The following is a 23743-nucleotide window of genomic DNA, read 5'->3' as shown; positions in this document are numbered from 1 at the left end:
ATCACGAATTGGTTGATCTATACGATGTGTCTGTGTCTAAACTAACTAATGACATCTTTACCACGTCTTAGATTGTGGTTTAACATCTATGTCGTCTGTCTGCTAAGTACCGAACGTGACCTATTTCCGAATATGACTGTTATACTGAGTGTGAATTTGCATTGTTTTACGGCGTGTCTCGGTATTTTGTACATCCAACATTCATGTATTTTTTTTTTATGTTTCTGTTATGGTTTCGGTTGAATTATGTGTTATGTCTTATCGTTTGTTGTCCAAAAAATTATAAAATTGCCTTTCAATACCATCATTGTCATATTCCCGAATATGACTGTCATACCGAGTGTGAATTTGCATTGCTATACGACGTGTCTACTTATTATGTATTAAGCCCCAGGTTTAATTTTGTTGCTGTACCCATGCGTTGCATTTCAATTATTATATTCAAAACATTAATCTATAAAAAGAAATTGACAAGAAAAATGATCAGCAGGAAAAAATTTACATTATCTAATTTGTGGTTTAAATTCTTATACTTATAGGAGGGGCCTGATGGGTTATTTTCGTTCTTCGTGATCGGCGCATTTTCGCTATCGTGATCCGTTTTTCTACATATTTATTTTGTTTTTATATTTTCGTGATCCGTGATCATGGAAATTAATTTTCTGTGAATCGTGATTGACAAAAAAATCAACTCAAATCGTGATGAGACCCCCCCATCAGGCCCCTCTTATAGGAATGCAAATTTTGTGAAAGAATGGATTTTTTTTATAGTTGCAATTACATAAAAAAATATTAAAGAGACATATCAACATTCTCGGTCCTTTAAATTTGTCGATAACTTTATTTTGGTATTGCACAAGTTCATGTTTTTCTCTGTATGTTAATGATGTCTTTACACTGAATCCATTATAAGTTGGATGAATACTAATCAATGATTTAGTCTTATATACATGATTTTTTTTTGTTATTGGCTTTGAACTAGATTTCAGTAACTGCGAGTACTCTCAAATTTTTACTTTGTGTTTTTGTAAGTTTGATTGTGCTCTGTTTCGATCTGACGAGTAAGGCCATAATCAACTGATTTTTTTTTTTTTTTTTTTTTTTTTTTTTCTTATGTTTTACTGTTACACAACCGTCCAAGGTTCAGGGGAAAGGTTTGGCGATAGCAAATTTATTTAACCCTACCACATTTTGTATGTACCTGTTCCAAGTAAGGAGCCTGTAATTTTGTTGTTGTCGTTTGTTGTTGTTTAAGTTTCCCTCAGTTTAAGTGTGTAACCCGAATTTGTCTTCTCTCAATCGATTTATGACTTTTAACAGCCGGTAAACTACTGTTGTCTTTATGTATAACATATTTGTTTTTCGTTTGTTATTTTGTTATCGGTTCGTTAATTTGATAAAATGAAAATATCCCTTTAACGCCTCTGTGTGGATATTGTCTTTGGAAATCATTTTTATAAGAAAATAAAAGAAATACGTCTTACGGTATTTACTAAAAAAATATATATAATTCAATAATATAATTTGAATATTGGCAGCTAGACAAATCTTATAAACAAATTGCTGTCAAATTAACTTTCCAACAATATTCATTGTGATTATAACTCTTACTAAATAGACTAACTGCCAAAATTGACAAAACTTTCTCATGCCAATTTAGATTTTTTTTAAGTGAAGACATGTAAAAAACATTAAACTTATAAAGTGTTATTTTCATTTTCAATTTTTTCCCGCGATATCCTTTTAAATTCATTTCATATTTCTTTAGTGCAGACATATTCAATATAATTAAGCCATTTACTTGCAATGCTTGTCTAAACAATAAATCATTGTTGCGTGAGGTTACTGGGTTAGTCTGATCTACCCAAAGACGAATTTCGTCAATACCGGATGTGAATCAGTATTTTTTTAAACAAAATATACACTACAATTGAATTAGATTTTTATCAAATGTTCTTTATTAAATATTTGTAAAAGACACAGATTGTTTCGATTTTTTATGTGCAGGCTTTGAACTCTTTGATAATGTGCTAAAAATAGGTGAAATTAAGAGAAATTTCGAAAAATGTTACTTTACAAACAGAAAAAATTGTTTATCATAATGAAACTATTTTCTTATGCTGCTAGATCAAATAAAAAATAAAAGTAAAACAACAACAACTATATTCTTGTATAAAATATAACGTACGAATAGACAAATGGAGGTCCGCAAAAAACAGGATAAAGTCCACAGGTAGTAACCTCGTCATATCGAGAAGCGTTTAGTACAGTGATTTTGTCATAGTTTGGTTAAGATGAACATGGTTGTGTTAAGTTACTTCCCCGAACGATTGCCTCAGTTCTATTCAAACGAGCAAATAAAAAGCAAATGAGATGTTTTAATTTGCATTGGAATTGTTTTCAAGAAACTAACGCAGAATAAGCAAACTATCAAAATTGCTATGGTTTGGTAAAGTTATGACATGGTTCGGTGTCTAGAAATTCGTCATGGTTTTGATCATGTTTGTCATGGTTTAGATCCAAAATAATATGTATGTGTTTCAGCTCAATATTGATAGTTTGTTTAAAAACGCTTGTAATTAAACGAAGTTACACAATTTACCAACTGACTAAGAAGAAACAAAGCCTTAAAAACCAAAATTAGATGCTGTAATTGGCAAGGCGTACATTAAACAATTTAACTGTTCGTGACTTGTCTTTGTATGCAAATCGTACTACTATGAGTGTCTTGTAAAAGAATTAGGAATAAATGAACACTCATGTAATCCCACATACAAAAACATCATTTGACAAGGATGAGATTTTGGTGATTCATATTTCCTTAATAGCTTCAATGAACATTACTTTGAGCAGCAAATCAGAGGACTTACCTTGTTTGTATTGGATACCTAAGATTCACAAAATTCCATACAAACGGCCGTACATTAACAGCTCATCTGCATGTTCGACGAAAGAATTGTCCATTAGATTGACAAAAATTCTCTCCGCAATGAAAGAGGGTTTTCAGAAATACCGTGAAACTGTTTACTCGCGTAGTGGTATCAACCATGTATGGATTTTAAAACAAAACTCTTAAAGAACTTCTGAATAAATGTAAATTTCAATATTTCTCTGAAATTTGTTCTATCAAAACGTTTAATTTTTCAACCCTGTGTACCACCATTCCCTATGTGTAATTGAAAAATCGTCTAAAAGAAATAATTTAAATCTACAATGCTTTTCAACATAAAAATGGTAGCGCACGCTATACATTTATTACTTTTGGATACCATACGCCATATTTTGTTAATAGTGAACAATAAAATAAAGCATGCTACACAGAGGAACAAGTGACTTGTATGCTGGATTTTCTTATTGACAAAATATTTGTTGAATTTGGAGGTAGAATTGTCACCAAACTGTATGTATTTCTATGGGAGCGAACTGTGCGGCAGCGACCTCTTCTTATCTTCATATTAGTCGGAGTTCCTTCAGACATTTGTAAAAAACAAGAAGATTATTAAATTTCACATTCATATATATTGTTCTTTCCATTAACAATCCAGACTTTTCTGATTGAATTCCATTAATATATCCCCAAGAACTAGAAATTAAAGGAACAACAGACACGGCTTCATCTGCCTCATTTTTAGACTTTCACCTCGAATTTGACATGAGCGGTCATCTTAGTACCAGAATCTATGACAAACGAGACGATTTTAATTTTAAAATTATCAGTTTCTCCATCATTAATATATATATATAGCAATATACCAACTTCTCCTGCATATGGAATATACATTTCCCAACTCATTCGATATTCAAGAGCTTGCAGATGCTACTCAGACTTTGTAAACCGTCACCTGTGTCTGAGCAGAAAGTTGACGAACCAGTGGTATGTCAAAGAACGTCTCGTCCTTTTATCAAAAAAGTTCATCGGAAGACCTTGTGGGTAAATATTCCTTTTCTACTTCACAAATGTTAAACGATGGCCTTTAAGTAAACATTCTTAGTACTGACGTTGTTTGTCACCTTAATGACGTGTTATGGTACTCCTTTATGTGTCTTTGTAAATTATTACTTTAACTGTTTAGTCTATTTTTGGCCCAATCCATTTGACGTGGCTCGGTACTTATACATCCCGTCATTGTGTTATTGTGCTATGGTAAATTTTTGTATTCTTGTCTTTCGTTTTTGCTTATGTGCTTTGACTATATGCTTTTTTGTTTTTCTTTGTTGAAATATTTGTTTTGTTTTTATAGTGACTAAGATTATAACACAATTTGGCCTGCTGTACCCTTATGTTTTGACATTTTTACCTATTATGTCTGTTTGTTTTGTTCACACATCGTCGTCAATATATAATGGAATTTTATGCGACTGTCATACAAGTGAGAGGTTAAGCTGTCTATAAAACCAGGTTTAATCCACCATTTTCTACAGAAAAAAATGTATGTACCAAGTCAGGAATATGACAGTTGTTATCCATTCGTTTGATGCGTTTCAGTTTTTGGTTTTGCCATTTGATTAGGTTCTTTCCGTTTAGAATTTTCTGCAAAGTCCCGTATTTTTGTTATTTTGCTTTTATAATTCAAATAGTCACTGCTCTTTTAAACTAACTTTTGAGATAATAATTACAAAAACAGAAAGCGCTGCTTCTGTTTGATATAGATAATTTTTTCCGTATGTCCAAGATTGACTCTGTTGATGATATCGTGCGCGGCATCACTTGTAAAATTTGTAAAACTATTAGTAAAATTAAAATAAAAAAAAAATACACACAAGTTCAGAATTTATATATATGAAAAATCACAATTCTAAATTAGAATGAAGCCGATTTAATGTGCACTTTTATCAATTATTATTACGAACGAATAAAAATGATTATGTTTTTGTAATATTGTATCATACATTGGTTTTCTCATTTAAATTTTTTTTTACATATAATTTTGTCGGAGCCTTTTATAGCTTGCTAAAAGGTATGGATTTTGGTCATTGTTGAAGGCCGTACGACGACATATAGTTGCTTACATCTACGTCATTTTGGTCTCGGGTGGATAGCTATCTCATTGGCAATCAGACCGCATGTACTTAATATATATAATACTATATTGAATGTGCGTATATATGCCCTTTTGTATTCCAAATAAAACAATTTAAAAAAGAGTATTTCAATATATATAATGTCTGTTTATTTTGATAGTTACTCTTCCTTCATTCACGAATAGAATCACATTACTGAACCATGTTCAACATGAAATAAACCATGACACGAATGAACCAAACCATGACACCGAATATTCTGTAATCTCAAATTGTGTGCACTAGGAGCTGTTTTTCGGGAAAATTGACGGCAGTTTTATATCATAACAAAATATGTGATGTAGCAGACAGTAAGTAAACCACTTTTCTTTATTCATTAGAAACGAATCACAACTTTTAAATTTTGACATACGCAAGCATTATTCTGTGTCAAATTAATAACTATATGATACAAATTTTGATGTACTAACATATTAGCTATAAACAAAGATACTTACCAGCTTGAATTGTTTGTCATTAGTTCCTTTAACAAACTATTCGAATGTTTATATTTTGACACTGTTTGTCATCAAAAACACTTAACACAACCATGTTCATCTTAACCAAACTATGACAAAATCACTGTACTAAACGCTTTTCGATATGACGAGGTTACTACCCGTGAAGTCGACTTATCGGATATATGAAAAAATAAAACCTGTCACATATAAAACAAAAATGATGTTCAACAAGTATCAGTAATCCAAAGTATATAAAAAAAAAGTAAAATAACAAAAATACCGAACTCCAAGGAAATTTAAAATCGGAAAGTCCCTTATCAAATGGCAAAATCAAACGAATGGAAAAAACTGTCATATTTCTGACTTGGTACAGGCAATTCCTTATGTAGAAAATGGTGGATTAAACCTGGTTTTATAGCTAGCTAAACCTCTCACTTGTATGACAATCGCATAAAATTCCATTATATTGACAACAATGTGTGAACAAAACAAACAAACAGTATAGGTAAAAATGGCAAAAAAAGGGGTACAGCAGTCAACATTGTGTTATAATCTTAATCACTATAAAAACCAACAAATGTGTCAACAAAGAAAAACAAAATGGCATATAGACAAAGCACATAAGAAAAGATGAAAGACAAGAATACTAAAAATGACCACAGCACAACAACATAATGGCGAGATGCATAAGTACCGAGCCTTGCAAAACGGATATTACCAAAAATGGACTAAACAGTAAAGGTTTATAATTTACAAAGACAAATAAAAGAACAACAAACACGTAATTAAGATGATAAACAACGTTAGTACATAGAATCAATACTTCAAGACCATCATGTATCTTTAGGTTATTTAGTGTTTTTTAGAATCAACATATGGTTAATACCACTACGCGAGTAACAATTCACAGTATTTCTAAAGACCCTCTTTCACTGTGGACAGAATTTTGGTCAATCTAATGGGCAATTCCTTTGTAGAACATGCAGATGAGCCGGCAATGTACCGTTGTTTGTATGGAATTTTGTGAAGTCTAGGTATCCAATACATTCAAGGTAAGTCCTAATAGACAACAACATGAGGTAGTACGACAACCGCAGCAAACCTCGTATGTATCCATCCTGAATACTCTACCAGCTTGTACCGCCTAAGGTGTTGGTTCGCTTGATTATCTATTTTTATTATCAGTAAGGTAATGTTCCTAGCCATGAACCTTGGTACCAAATATAAATTGATGAATCACATGAATAGTAATGCTAGCTAAAGGGTACCAGTAGATAATTTCTCATTCACTCTGCCTGTTGTACATGCTATTTCGCATGTTTTACTTTATTGTTTGTTTGTGTCTTCCTGTGATGTTTGATAAGATAAAAGGTTCCAATGTGAATGCACCAGATACGTATTTCGACAATTAGTGTTATTATGGTGATGCTCAAGGCTAAACTATTTAAAAATCTAAAATCTAATACAATCTTTGAAGAGCTGATCAAATCCAACATGACCGACAGAAGAGACAAATCCGAAAAAGAAATCAGAGCTTTGCATGATGGAGATATATGGCATAAAATTGCATTAAACTGACATCTGTTTACATCAAAAGAGTAGATCTAAGTATTAATATGGTAGTAGATGCTATATCAAAATGTTTTTCGTGATATTGATAATTGAGGGTAAATTGTAGATATTTCATTGTTTCTGTTATTGACAGCAATTATAAACAAAAGACGAATTAGAACTTGATTGTTTTCATTCTGGAGTTCGTGCTGTTTCTTCAGTGTTTGTTTGTTTGGTACCTTGATTTGTTTTTATCGTTTGATGCGATTTGAACATCACTAATATTCAGTTGATTTAATTTTGCAACAAGAATAAACAACCGATTATTAAAGGAAATGATTTTACGGACTGACCAGCTTGTTTTGTATTTCCTCATCTACACAAAATATCTATACTTATTCATGAATTTAGAAATATATGGTATAAAGTATCGGTTCATAAGTAATATATGGTATAAAGTATCGGTTCATAAGTAATATATGGTATAAAGTATCGGTTCATAAGTAATATATTCCAGATACCAGTCCTATTTAAACAGTTGAATTTCAAATTTGATTTCATTTAAAAGTTATTTCAAAAATAACCTTATGCTGGATTCACCAATAAGTTTGAGTTACTTCTATTGGTCTTTATTATGTTTGGTTTGAAGCATGTTTATATTTTGAGTACATCGGCAAAATTGCATGAAAAGTATATCATTGACGTTCTATGATGAATATTTGTTAACAGATGCTACTGCTTAAATTTGAATACTGCATTTACGACATAGTCTCGACATTTTGACCCAAAAACATATAAGCTCCTTTTCGAATTGTAAATTTTATCACTGTTCGTTCACTTTCTGTGCCAAATACGGTGGTGTGTATTGGTCAATGTGTAGTTTTTGTTGGATAATTTTGTGTTGTTTTTTTAATTTTTGTTGGGGGAGGGGGAGGGGATGCCAATGTGTTGTCTGTATTTGGTCGTCTCTTCTCGTCATTTTAATAACACCATCGGTATCGTCCCTTTTTTATTATCTTTTGATTATTGTGTCACTGTTAAATCAAGTTTCCAAACGTCTCTGAAAATCACGTTTGAATAATATGCACAATAGTCTCAATAAGATCATTATTATGCGTACGATTTTTAAATATTTTGGTTTGCGTCTGTCAACAATGAATTTTTCAAGGTGCAATTATATAATGTTTTGAATCATCAATATTTATTTTGACCCTGGCTTTTCTCTGTACGTTTTAGACTAATACTAACATTAATGAAATATTCATATTCATTGAAAGTTTTTTTTTAAAGTTTAATCTACTGCAAGATATCTACTATTCTCCAGTATGAATCGTGTTGTATAGATATTTGAAATTAATCGCCCCTATAACAACAGATTCTATAACATATGGAGGGATAATAGAAAAAATTATGATGTGTTTGAACTTTTGATTTTGCCATTTGATTTGGGACTTTCCTTTTTGAATTTTCCTCGGAGTTCAGTATTTTTGTGATTTTACTTTTTATGAAGACCTGTAGCTAAGCCGTGGATGGTTAGATTCATACTGCACACTTATATTCAATATAATGAAATTATATGCGACTGTCATACAAGTGATAGGTTTAGCAAATTTTTGCTGCAGTTAAAGGAGTCGGAAGATTCCAAAGGGTCATTCCAAATTCTTTATTCGAAAAGAAGCTGACAACACCAAACATGAAGAAATACAGATTTTATGCACACAAAAACAAACTCATTAAAAGTACCAGGCTTATGATAGTGAAGACAAGACGTGAGTGTCGTCTACAAAAGACTCACAAATGCTGCTTGAAAAAAATACAGTTAACATGCCAAATAAAGTACGAAGTTGAAGACCATTGGGGACCAACAATATCGAAAGGTTTTGTCAAATACAGCTAACGTTATCAATTTAGTTCTTCTAATTTTATTGCTGAACACATTTGAAAACATTTATAAGCAAACAACGTAAAACTAAATGTAAAGCTGCCCTCTTTGATCGTTGCTCTTAACTTGTGTTGGAATATTGAGTCATCGAAAATGTTTCCAAGCCTTCTTTAATATCGTTTATTTAGGCTACAAATAATACAATAACAGTCTATTCCAAGATTTGACTCTCTTTATCAACGATTTACCAACTACTGTAACCTCTATCTGATCCCCTTGGTATACATCAAACATCCAATTTAATGGAAACTGGGTGACAAAACCAGCAAGTGATGGTTGCGGCTTGAATTGTTGGCACTCCTGTTCTTGTCGAATTTGTTTATTAAGATGATTTAAACAAATAAGACTTCCGTTTTGTTGTTTCCTGACTGCAATTGTTAATGTTAATTCTATTTTTATACTTCCGTTGCTTCCACAAACAATTTTTGAATTGTTACTACCGAGATTAAATTCAGACGAATGATGATTTACTTCCCAGGTCAGTGAAACCTGTTTGCCAATTTTATTTAAGGTTGAATTAATATCCAAATAGAATGTCGCCCAATTATTTTTAAAACTAAAACACATAGCAACATAAATGAGACTGTAACGTAATATAATTTGCAAGAATGTCATTATAGATCTCATTCAATATTCCTCTGATGATTCCTTTACAGTTAGCTATGAATTTTATATCCAATACTCTTGTTCTAAAACCTGCAGGAAGAAAATGATGTCGATTCATGGTCTTGCAAGATGTATAATGTATATACGATTTTTATGGACATTTTTAAATGCATTGTTAATGTTTAGAACATAAATTGATATGTCAATGATACTTTATGCCAAGCATTTCGTATGCACGAGTCTTGTCAGTGGAGCTCGAATCATATAGAAGGCACATTCAACAGCGAAGTTTGAATAATTCCGAAAAAAAATAGGCAACATTATACCCTGTTGTATGTTTTGTTTCTGCCTTTCACAATAAGGTGTGGATAATGTATATCTATTTCCAAACAAGCAATGAAAATAAAGCAATGAAAACATTAGCAATGCATATATGCTTTATAAAAGCTTTGTAAATATCTTATTTTTGTCGTTAAGTGTTTATCTCGTTTAATTGCTTAATCTACATATATGCATATAATAATTTTGATATTTTAGTTTTCGCCTATTAGAGAATGGCATCATATAACAATAACTACTTCATATCATTGTGAACATGGAATCATATATGTAAGTTCAAGAGGTTCCAATACATGAATATATAATCATATATTAACATAAAATACCAGAAATAAAACATATTGAACCATTGATACATTTAGGGATCACAAAGGATTTATCAATTTGCTTAGCTACATTGTATCAGAAGAACGGCAAAATGGCAAAAAACGTTTCAAAATAGCTTAATTTTTTTAAGCAAAACGGAACCAGCTAATAACTGGGATGATTTCGTGTACTCAACAGTCGATGGTTTCTACTGCTCCCGTCTTTGTCTTTGGGTCTTTGGGTCTTTGCGGATAGTTTATAAATTACCAATGATTTGAAAGGTATCAATTATATCTGTGCCACTAATTTATTATACCAATATATTAAAATTTCAAAAAAGACCTGTTTAATGCAAAACGTTCTACTGAAACAGATAAATAATCGCGTTTTCAGAGTTATATACGTTTAAACCAATTGAATTTTTTTCTTGATACTATTTCAAATAGACGTCGGTCAATTTAAAACGTATCCAATCGTACCAGATACGTTGACGTATACGCATCAGGGTATATACTAAAATATTCTTAACCTGATCTCGAGAAAAAAAAAATGATGTACAGTTTTAAGAGAATAATGGCAATCAAACATGCATTTATGTCCGTCGGATGGGGACGTGAAATCCAAGGTCCCGTGTTCAGAGAGTACCACGCTCTTTGCACGTTAAAGATCCTTCTCAACAAGCTCTTTTTGAGTGGTCCATAAGTGACCGGTTGTTTGGCAAAATTATTTCATACTGGTTTTGGCTTTGATATATTTTTTTGGGGTTTATAATTTAACTATTTGGTAAATTGGTTTTCATGGTCCAACTTTTGTCTAAAATCTGTTAGTATTCATACTTTGGTGAGTTGAGCGTTTTTCAATTCATGTTTTATAGTGTGTCCTTTTATGTCGTATTGTTATACCACTGTCTCAGGTTAGGGTGAAGGTTGGCGCCAGATAAAACGTTCAAAGCCGCTGCAATTTTTTGCACCTGTCCTAAGTCAGGAACCTTATGTTCAGTGGTTGTCGTTTGTTGATGTGGTTTATAAGTGTTTCTCGTTTCTCGTTTTTTATATAGATTAGACCGTTGGTTTTCCTGTTTGAATGGTCATTTTTGGGGCCCTTTATAGCTTGCTGTTCGGTATGAGCCAAGGCTCCGTGTTGAAGGCCGTACTTTGACCTATAATGGTTTACTTTTACAAAGTGGGACTTGGATGGAGAGCTGTCTCATTTGCACTCATACCACAAATTCTGATATCTATGAAAACATCCGGGCAAGTGATAATTTATTCTTAAATGCCTCACTAGAATTTCGGATCACAGTCGCAACTTTTTCTCCAATTTCTTATGTCGTCAACTTCGAGTAAAATATATTTGAGTGAAACTCATTCTTCTATCAAATAAATGACCAAGTTCAATTATCTTTTGTTGTCAGAAAATATTCACTTTGCTTCATTGTGTATCAAACATGAAATACATGTAATGAACTGTTTCAACGAGGTGCACTTGGCAATAACCGATAACAAACAAACCGGAAAAAGCAGACGGATTGAGTAAGCGAGTGCAAAAGATTAATCAATTCAATTAGATGACTGACTTTGATCCCGTGTGTACGGAAAAGGTCTCATTGTTCATGTGAATAGAGTGACTCCCTGGTCGCATCATAAAGGGAGTTGGATTTCAAAACTAATCCTCAAAGACCGGATAATAAACTTCTCGTCGAAGATTTTAAAATATCTTTTGCTGATGGGGATTTTTATCTTATCTTTGTATTAAGACTTTACTCATTAAGAAAATCTATGTAGAGTGGGTGACGCATATTCGCCGCAAAATTCGTTCATTTCTACCTACATCCGATTTACATTCGAATATTTGAAACTTTTTATGTAGGTTTCAGAAAGTTTACTATATGAAAAAAATGTTTGATAAAGGAATTCTCTTCAAAACATTGTTTAAATGTTTTTAAAATGAACGCAAGCTCAAGAGGAAATCAAGTTGCTCTTGTACCATGGGGGACTCATTTTCGCCGCAATGTATGATATGACCATCCTCATTATCCTTGCATATCATAAAAACAATTGTTTGCAATTACATGAATTAGCTTGAGAGACCATTCCTATACGATTTTTCTAACAAATATTTACTTTATGACTGCGCATGCGTGCCATATAAATCTTACATAATTACCAAAATCGTTAAAAAACACCTGCATATTTCTTTATATGTGCGAATAACATTGGAAATGGGGTAAATAGGAATATCAACAGTTCGAACATTACAAACAGTGTTTAGCATCTATTTAGGCAAGTATTGGGTAAAGGCACACGAAATTTACAAAAAAAAATTCCAAAAACGGCGAAAATGTGTCCACGGCGAATATGCGCCACCCACTCTATTGACATTGTTTATCATTCATTTTTTTATAACATTAAAGGCAAATGTATTATAGTCATAGAACCAGACATGAAAAGTACAATTGGCGTGTTTTTTTACTTATTGTAGACACATAGACAGACATGCTTTGCATGTCTATTTTGTTAAATTCATTGGATGATTGTGTACTGATATCGAGCCATTGTCCCAGATCAATTTTATTTCATAAGGCTGCGTCACTCAATGATTAAATCCTCATTTTTTGCAAAACACCGCCATCGCCGATCTAGACAAAATGTGCTTAACTTTTTTTTATAATAAATTCTTTTACACCAAGATGTCGTTAAATGGAATTGAATACCCTGCATTTTACATGCTCTTCAATAACATTTGATCAAATCGCTGAAAGAGCTCCCTCCTAAATTATTGAACACTATCATTCTGCACTACCTTGACAAAAATATCTTGGTGTAAAAATGATACACCCATTCGAGCTGTGCAAGGTGCATCTTTGAATATGACAGTTGTTTTCCATTCGTTTGATGTGTTGGAGCTTTTAATTTTGCCATTTGATAAAGGACTTTCGGTTTTGAATTTTCCTTAGAGTTCGGTATTTTTGTTATTTTTTTTTTTTTTTCTAATACATAAAATAAAGATCTCCAGATACATATTCGTTAATGTATATCTCCAGATACATATTCGTTAATGTATATCTTCAGATACATATTCGTTAATGTATATCTCCAGATACATATTCGTTTATCTATATGATACGATTGTATACTTTTTAAATTGACCTACCTTTAATCCCTACCATACATTTTGTGATAACCTTAAGCCTTTTCTTGATTCATTACTTGTAACAAGGATATTACATCTAACATTTTAATTATAAAAGTGTAAATGATATTTTACATTAGAGAAGGGAGATCAACCCAAAGGGAAATTAAAGATAACAAGAAAAACAGACAACACCCTGGCACTATGAAAAAGCGAAAAAAAAATGATAAATAAAACAATTCAATAAATCACTACACAAAACATTAAGTTTGATAAGAAGCATAAACCATTCTGAAACTGTGTATTCTCCGTGTATTCTCCGTGTTTTCAAAACAATATTTATCTTGTCTTTCTAATATAGGAGGCAATGAAATAGACTTAAGTAATATAAGATAACTCTGCATCGACAGTCTTGAAAACGTTGTTATTTATTTAATCACGATAAAAAAAAAAAGTATGTAGAAGATATCAAAATTTATCATTTAGAGAAACTTTTTTTCTGTGACTGTCATACAAGTGAGAGGTTTAGCTAGCTATAAGATGAAACATTGTATCATAAATATCAATGAGAAATCTAGTTTATATTCTGGACCCATGATATCGATCGACCTAAATATTATCAAACTTTCATTATATGTTTTAATTGTTATTTTTATGACTTGATGCATAATTCATATAAATGTAAAAAGTTTACACTACCATTATAAACTTAATGCATGCTGAACAATAGAAATAGAAATCACTTACCTTTTTATTGCATTTAGTTTTATTTGACCATGAAAAATGACCCGGAAATAACCTTTTTATCAAAGGAGTTTTACACTCCTTTTTAGAAAACAAATTCTATTTTAATCCCACATATCAATGTCATTTATACATTCAAAATCTGTTAACTTGTGTGTTGAATTTGTAGTTCCTGTGTCATATATGTTCTTCATTCATCTACTTGGTTCCTGCGTAAAAGAAAGGAAATTTGGTGGGTAAGAAGCTTTCTCTGGAATTACTTACGTCATTTGCGCTAAAACCCACATTTTTTACATGTGGAGCACCTTTAACAGAATAGCCAAAACAATTGTAGGTCTTCTTTGTTTGAGTTTAATTCTGTCTTAAGTATCGACATTTCGTTCTAAACATATATAGGCACTTTTGATCATATCAATGAAATGAAATTATGAGCTTTAAATGCAGAATGCTGATTAATGTTTTGAAAGGAAGTTATTATCAAGAACCATTATATGACTTTACAACTGATTAGGATTGTAAGGTATTGTAGTCCAGACATGTCATTTCTGGTTCATCGTGTCGGTCTAGTACAAAACAGGCTTAATATTCATATTAACCTTAACACGTTCTCGTCCTGAGTTTGCATTTAATTGGACGCTAGACATTAAACATTCATCATCATCATCATCATCATCATCATCATCATCATCATCATCATCATCATCATCATCATCATCATCATCATCATCATTATCATTTGCAGAAATATCAATTACACAAATTTCGAATGAATGACACATCAAATCAAAATTGGGCCGTTCCGTGAAATAGAGAATAAAAACAGCCTGAATAATCCTGGTTTGCATAAACGTAATGTTTAATGTACGCATTCAAAACACAGATGGAGGGTACGAAGGGAATATTTAAGACTCAAAGTCGCAAAAACTGACAAACACCATGCAAACAACAAAAAAACGACGTACAGAAGAATAGGTTCACAAAACACTACATGGAGAACTAAAGATTGAGTTTCACAATCCCTCCAAAAACTGTCATACTATACTTATCTGTGTATACTTACGGATGATTATATATAGACAACATACATGACGGGTAGCAAATGCAATCTTATTCGCTTACAAGTATCTGACAACGCTTCTGTATACTTTCTGTTCTAAAGACATATTAGGATTCTAGGGATTTATCGCAATGATAAAATTGAGAATGGAAATGGGGAATGTGTCAAAGAGACAACAACCCGACCACAGAAGAGACAACAGCAGAAGGCCACCAACAGGTCTTCAATGCAGCGAGAAATTCCCGCACCCGGAGGCGTCCTTCAGCTGGCCCCTAAACAAATATATATACTAGTTCAGTGATAATGAACACCATACTAAACTCCAAATTGTACACAAGAAACTAAAAGTAAAAATAATACAAGACTAACAAAGGCTAGAGGCTCCTGACTTGGGACAAGCGCAAAAATGCGGCGGGGTTAAACATGTTTATGAGATCTCAACCCTCCCCCTATACCTCTAGCCAATGTAGAAAAGTAAACGCATAACACTACGCACATTAAAATTCAGTTCAAGAGAAGTCCGAGTCTGATGTCAGAAGATGTAACCAAAGAAAATAAACAAAATGACAATAATACATAAATAACAACAGACTACTAGCAGTTAACTGACATGCCAGCTCCAGACTTCAATTAAACTGATTGAAAGATTATGTCTTCATCATATGAATATCAGGCACAATCCTTCCCGTTAGGGGTTTAGTATCATACCATCATAACATATATGAGAAGAACATAACCCGTGTCATGCCAACAACTGGTTTTTAAATAAATGTGTTCTGTTTAGAAACCTGTTTGCCAAGGTTGTTCAAGAATAGTTTTCCATTCAAATAGAATAAATTGTTATCAGTATTCAAACAAAAAAATCAGTCAAATAAAATATAAAATGAAGGATTGTAATTTAACCTGTTTTATATTATATTGTCTGATGTTCTGATCATACCTTGCTGTTTAACTTAGAATGTTATATCTATAAGTTATGTTCTAAAAACGGAAGAAACAATTATGTCCAATAATTGTATCGGACTTGAATGTATCAGTTTTTTTTTAAATAGTTCAACAAAACTAACTGCAAATTAGAGGCGAAAGACACCAAAGGGACATTCAATCTCACAAGTCAAAAACAAACTGACAACGCCATGGCAAAAAAAAAGGAAATAGCGAATTATAATTCAATTTGTCGTATTGTTTATTGTTTAATTTTTTACAAAATGGGAAATTTAGAGAAATAATATATCAATGACTGCTGTCAATTTACTGTATATAAAATGTGCTGAACTATTCGAAACACGTTAGTTATTCAGCTCAAATCATAAACGCCATGAGCCGTATTTTGCACAACTGTTCGGAATATTTGTTGTTCAATGCTCTACAACTTATTTCTACCTGTTTTAATTTGGTCGCCACTTATGAGTCCAATGACGACGAAAGGGACGTCTTATGTATCAAATTGTGAGACTGATCTTACATACATAAGCGAGCATAATGGACTCTGTGTTAACAGAGAGAGAAACATACTTAAGGGGAATCAAAAACAAGATGTCGAAGAAAACCGGACTAAACATTGATAACAGTATAACGAAGAAATAACAAACAACTGTGCATAATAGAAAAATGTTGAGTAACAAGAACTTTTCCAAGAACCTGCACAGAGGAGTCAGCAGTTACTGCTTCTCTTGTCTAAAATGCCGTGTTTGTATAGTTTATTTACGGTCAGACATCATATCAGTTTATTGTATTGAAGTTTCTTAAACATAAGAAACTCTGTTTTCGCTTGTTAACTGTCGCCTTTACAATATTCCTTTCCGGTAGGGATTTTTCGCATTGTTGAGGGCCATAGCTTGCTCATATATTTGTCAATTGGTCTCTATGGGTTGTTTTCTCATTGGCAATCATACCATATCTTGTTTATTTTACATTCAATCAAGTTGTCTCTGTTTACATTTCTAAAATGCCGATGATTTAAAGGTGTACAATTATATTTGTGTTGATAATGTATTGTACTAAAAACTTTAATTATAAAATACATTTACAACAATTAAATAAAGGCAACAGTAGTATACCGCTGTTCAATAGTCATAATAATATTTAATGTCCCTACACAACATTTTATGCTAATTGTTAGTTTGCTTTGCTTATCAACTACAACATACTTTACTAATTCTTATATTGTGTAAATGTAAATATTTAATTGCATCTGTTAAATTTATTCACAGCATTTATCAAAAGGGGCACTCCCTTACAACACACAGGTAACTGAGTCATCCCCTTCGTTATATATGACGGACCTTTCAGATAAATGTCAGGGGACAAGTATAATTGTGAAGACCTAGTCTATTGTTAAAGACTGCATGCCATTTAATTATTCTTGGCGTTGTATTGCTATCTCATTGACAATTACTTACATCTCTTTTTATTGCATTGTTTAAATATGTAGCTGCTAAGCTGGATATTTGTAGATATATTCAATATAATATTTTATAAAAGAAAGGCAAAAGATACCAGAGGGACATTCAAACTCATAAGTCGAAAATAATCTGACAACGCCAAGGCTAAAAAAGAAAGACAAACACACAAACAATAGTACATAAAACACTAAAATATTCTGTTGACTTCTATATTCTGGATGTGTCTTCTAATGAAATTGAAACGAATTGCATCTATTTCTATTATGTTCTTATGAATACCTTATCCAAAATCATCATCAAGAGATTAAGTATGCCCAAATTTAAGTCTAGAACATTTAAATGTTCACTTTTTTGTAGGCTCACATTTACCGTCAATCTTTTGTTCCAAAAATATTGTAACTATTCTTCCATCAGATGATTAAAAACTGTTGACCCATAAGTTTGACCTTGATTTTAGTAAAGTTGTAAAAAGTGTCATACTGACATTTTTAATAGAAATAGCAATAAAAACAAAACCCTTACCTTGATATGACCGATAACTGATTGCATGGTTACAATAGATATAAATAGAAAAGAAAAGACTTACCTTTTTATTGTTTCTTTGTGGACATGACAATGCATACTAACCCGGAAGTAACTTTTATATCGCACTTGAAAAAAAACCAACTGAATGCTATTTATACTGCACATATTGATGTAAAAGATATATCTAAATCTAGGTCATTTTTGTTTAAAATAACAAAAAATCGAACTCCAAGGAAAATTAAAAACGGAAAGTCCTTTATCAAATGGCAAAATCAAAAGCTCAAACACATCAGACAAATGGAAAACAACTCTCATATTCCTTACTTGATACAAGCATGTCCTTATGTAGAAAATGGTGGATTAAACCTGGTTTCATCATGTTTATAGCTTGCTTAACCTCTTACTTGTACGACAGTTGCATAGAATTCCATTATGTTGACAACAATGTGTGAGCAAAACAAACAGACATAATAGGTAAAAATGTTAAAATTTAGGGTATAGCAGTCAACATTGTCCTTAATTTTCCCCAAAAAAAAGGTATCGTCTGTAATTCGTTAACAACATTAAATCATCTTTTGGCCTTTTAAACAAATTCATTTGTTTTCTATAGTAACTCTTACTGCAGAATAATGATTTATCTTTTAAGTACGGAGGCAGTTAAAAACCATTATATGGATCTTTGAATTTGTAGTCGATCCTTTGAAAGTTATATTAGTGTCATTGAAAAATTATAAGTAATATATACTACAAATTCAGAACTCTGTGTGTGCAATCCGGGCATGTTGCATACAAATTACGCTATCAAATATTAAAATGCATTTTTTTATGTTGGCGAAACCTATCTCGTCGCAATGTTTGCAAAAATAAAAAAAACATCGCTAATGTTGCTGAATTTACAATGTCATTTGTAGAAATGTCGCATAACTGACATATGTAACATTCCCATTTCTGCCAGTTCTACCAATGCGTTAATATGCACAGCAAAAATGCAGTACAATTAGTGAAAAATTAGGTGGGTTATAATTCGAATATGGTCAATAGCTATGAACTAATTTGGATAAGCGTACATAGATATGCTCACTGCACAGAAATAGTTACTGTGGATTAAATCACTGATAATTATTTCTTCTCGGTTATTGTATTGTGATGTATTAACCAAATATTTACCCTTCACTCATTATTCAAACAAAAAGCAGTCAAATAAAATATAAAATGAAGGCTTGCAATTCTGTCTGTTTTATATTATATATTTTGATGTTCTGATGATACCTTGCTGTTAAGCTTCGAATGTTATATCTATATAAGATATGTTCTAAAAACAGAAGAAACAATCATATCGAATAATTATCTTAGACTTTAATGTATCAGGTTTTTTAATAGTTCAACAAAACTTACTGCAAATTAGAGGCGAAAGATAACAAAGGGACATTCAATCTCACAAGTCAAAAATAAACTGACAAAGCCATGGTAACAAAAAAGAAAATAGCGAAGTTTAATTCAATTTATCGTATTGGTTATTGTTTAAATTTGTTTTTAATGTCAAATATATAGAACTTTGATCTGAGAGTATAAGGGTTTAATTCACAAAAATTAAAACTAAATGAAAATAACAAATATTATAGAAAATCATTATTTCACTATTAATAAATAACTGTTAATTAACTGTATATAAAATGTGTTGAACTATTCGAAACACGTCAGTTATTCAGCTCAAATCATAAACGCCATGAGCCGTATTTTGCACAACTGTTCGGAATGTTTGTTGTTCAATGCTCTTCAACTGTATATTTTATTTTGCTTTCTACTTGTTTTGATTTGGTCACAACTTATGAGTCCAATGACGACGAAACGGACGTCTCGTGTATCAAATTGTGAAACTGGTCTTACATACATTAGCGAGATAATGGACTCTATGTTAACAGAGAGAGAAACATGTTGCTGCTTTACATATCTGTTTTCGTTCATTATTTTTGACATAAATTAGGCCGTTAGTTTTCTCGTTTGAATTGTTTTACATAGGTCATTTCGGGGCCTTTTATAGCTGACTATGCGGTATGGGCTTTGCTCATTGTGGAAGGCCGTTCGGTGACCTATAGTTTGTTAATTTCTGTGTCATTTGGTCTCTTGTGGAGACTTGTCTCATTGGCAATCATACCACATCTTCATTTTTATAATTAAGAGGATTCAAAAACTAGATGTCGAAGAAAACCGGACTAAACATTGATAAAGTACAACGAAGAAATGACAAATAACTGTACATAATAGCAAAAGGTTGAGAAACAAGAACTTTTCCAAAAACTGCTCAGAGGAGTCAGTAGTTACTGCATCGCTTGTATAAAACGCCCTGATTGTCTAGTTTATTTACGGTCAGACATCATATCAGTTTATTGTATTGAAGTTATTTAAACATAAGAAACTTTGTTGTCTCTTGTGAACTGTCGCCTTTACAACATCCCATTCCGGTAGGGATTTTTCACATGGTTGAAGGCCATTGCTTGCTCAATTATTTGTCGATTGGTCTCTTTGTGTTGTTTTCTCATTGGCAATCATACCATATCTCCTTTATTTTACATTCAATCAAGTTGTCCCTGTTTACATTTCTGAATTGCCGATGATTTAAAGGTGTACAATTGTATTTGTGTTAATAATGAATTGTACTAAGCAATTTGAATTTTGAAATAATGTCGCCGAAAAAGTCTAGCTTTTTTTAACTTAACAACAATTGAATTACGTCATAACAATATTTCATGTCCCTACAAAACATTTTCTGTTAATTGATAGTCTTAACTTTGCTCATCAACTACAACATACTTTAACAAATCTTATACTGTGTAAATGAAAATAACTTATTGCATCTGTTAAATTTATTCACAGCACTTATAAAAAGGGACACTCCCTTACAATATACAGGTAACTGAGTCATCCCCCCTCGTTATATCTGTCAGAGCTTTTCAGATAAATATCAGGGGAAAAGTATAATTGTAAAGACCTCGTCTATTGTTGAAGCATGTCATTTAATTAATCTTGGCGTTGTATTGCTATCTCATTGACATTTACTCCACATCTCTTTTTGTTGCATTGTTTAAATATGTAAGCTAGATATTTGTAGATATCTTTAATATGATATTTTATAAAGTATTTTGTTGTCTTCTATATTCTTGATGTGTCTTTTAATAAAATTGCAACGAATCTTCTCTGACACATTCTAATGTGCATATTTGTGTAGGCTCGCATTTTGCCGTCAATCTTTTGTTCCAAAAATATGGTAACTATTCTTCCATCAAATTAAAAAATGCTTTGGAAATATTTTTTAGAATGTTGACCCATAAGTTTGACCTTGATTTTGTAATGTTGTAAAATATTTATAAAAAAAAAAGAGTTATATTGATATTTCTTATAGAAAACAAAACCCTTATTTTGATAGTGACCGATAACTGAATGCATGGTTACAATAAATATAAATAGAAAAGAAAATACTTACCTTTTTATTGTTTTTGGGTAAATATGACCATGCATATTAACCCGGATGTAACTTGTATATCGCACATCTTTAAAAACAAAACTGATGCTATTTATATCGCACATATTGATGTAAAAGATATATTTAAATCTATTACCACTTGTTTAAGATGTGGGCCTTTGTTGTTGTGTCATATTGGTTCTCTTTGCATCTACTTTGTTCGTGTGTAAAAGAAAGAATAGAAAATTACTCTTCAACAGGAACTCATTTACTTCATTAATGCAGGAGGGGCAATATGACCTAAAAAGAATAACAATCATGGTAGGTATATTTTGTTTCTAATTTTTTTTTTTGTCTCAGAATGAATCCCCGAATGTGACTTACCGAACTAGATTTATCACCTGGTTTGTACTAACGTGAGCAACACGACGGGTGCCACATGTGGAGCAGAATCTGCTTACCCTTCCGGAGCACCTGAGATCACCCCCAGTAATTAAGGCAACATGTAAAACCGAATGTAAAGCCGAACGTGAACTCGGCTTCTCCGAATTATTAACATGCTCCTGTTTTATTATAAATTTATGAAGCGTTATATTCTGCAGAAGCATAGATCAGTTGCTTCTTGAAAATTAAAATCAAAGATGAAGAACTCAGACGGTCTTTTCTGCTAAATATCTAACGTACATGTTTACTCGTACGTTTTGCAAAATAAATAACTGTTAACAAGTTGTATATGTCAAGTATGCAATTCAAAAATTAATGTATTCAATGCACAAAAAGGTAAAGCTTTGAATACATTGTACACATGTGTTATTGAGTAAGATGTCGCTATATATGATTTATAATAGCAAAACATAAAAACAACAATTACATGCAAGCGACGCGCTTTTCTTGATATACCTTCATCAGGAAATCTCAAAGACAAATATTTGAAAGCCAAGGGCGTATACGAACCGAACAGTTGAAAAGCTGTATGACCGAAAAGGACATAAAAATATATTCAAATCAATCTAAGCTCAACTGTGCCTGAGGGAGTTGAAACCGTGATTTCTTTATAATTTCCAAATGTATAAACAGACAGTATTTGAAGGTTGGTTATAAATCATGTCAGTACCTAAGTACTGACTACTGAGCTCATGATACACTCGGGGGCTGTAAGTCCACCAGCATAGGTATCGACCCTGTGCTGTTAAAAAATGAAAACAACTAGGTATAAATTGTATGCGTCAGAAGCCTGTTCTGGATTTACCTTCACCAGGAACGCTCAAAGCCGAATATTTGAAAGCCAAGGATGTACAAATGTAGACGAACCGAAACAGTTGGAGAGCTGTATTAGCAAAAATTACCTAAAAATATATTCAAATCCATCCAAGGTCGACTTTGCCTGAAGGAGTTGAAAACTTAGTTTCTTTATAATTACATGTAAAAAAATTATAAACGGAGAATTTTAGAAAAGTAAGTTATAAATCATATCAGTATCTAAGTACTGACTACTGGGCTGATAGCATCTATAATAGACTGTGACATTTATCAAAGTTTAAACGTTGACCAAGAAAAAACAATAATATCCCGAAGAAATTTTACATGGGACTGAAATATAGAACACTTAGCGTCTTTTATTTATAGATAATGCATAAAGTGCACATAGTGAAGCAGTTATGTTAAGTAGGAGATTGTATTCCAGATGCATGTTTTAAATGAATTTATTGCGGTTGTGAAAAAAAATCGATCGTCAAGTCAACAACAGGACAAAGATCGATTTAATGGATAAACCATATATAATTAAATTTTTATTTCTTCAGAAAAGCTTTTCTGGATAACCCTTCATCAGGAACGTTCATACTTAAACATATTAAAGCCAGCCTGCTTAAGTTACTTACGTCCAGTGACATATATCTATAAGCAAACTCAGTGTAAAATGAACCAAATGACTGAATTTCCAGTTGCATAAAAATCTGCAATAATAATTCGTAACACGGTGACAAAGGTAACCCCGTAGAAAAAAGCCGATCGGGAGCTTGTTTTACCTTTAAAAACATTGGGTTCAGATCTATAATTATGATAAAAAAAGATGGACAGGCCCTTGTCTCTATTAAACAATAACTTAACGTAAGTGCGACCTACTTATCTGTATTTATATTTTGGTATTACTAG

The 23743-nt window shown here is 32.0% G+C and overlaps 1 long non-coding RNA gene across 1 annotated transcript; it reads right to left on the bottom strand.

The window, feature by feature from the left end:
• Nucleotides 1-8717: 8717 nt before the first annotated feature.
• On the bottom strand, nucleotides 8718-22184 carry LOC127725182 (uncharacterized). Its single transcript, XR_007992826.1, has 4 exons — nucleotides 21611-22184; nucleotides 18191-18254; nucleotides 14146-14351; nucleotides 8718-9711 (listed from the first exon to the last, which is right to left on the bottom strand). It is a non-coding gene; the product is annotated as an uncharacterized LOC127725182 (long non-coding RNA).
• Nucleotides 22185-23743: the final 1559 nt, after the last annotated feature.

This window comes from Mytilus californianus, unplaced genomic scaffold (genome assembly GCF_021869535.1).
Source record: "Mytilus californianus isolate M0D057914Y unplaced genomic scaffold, xbMytCali1.0.p SCAF_15, whole genome shotgun sequence".
Lineage (NCBI taxonomy): Eukaryota > Metazoa > Mollusca > Bivalvia > Mytilida > Mytilidae > Mytilus > Mytilus californianus.
This window is presented reverse-complemented; position numbering and strand designations above follow the sequence as displayed.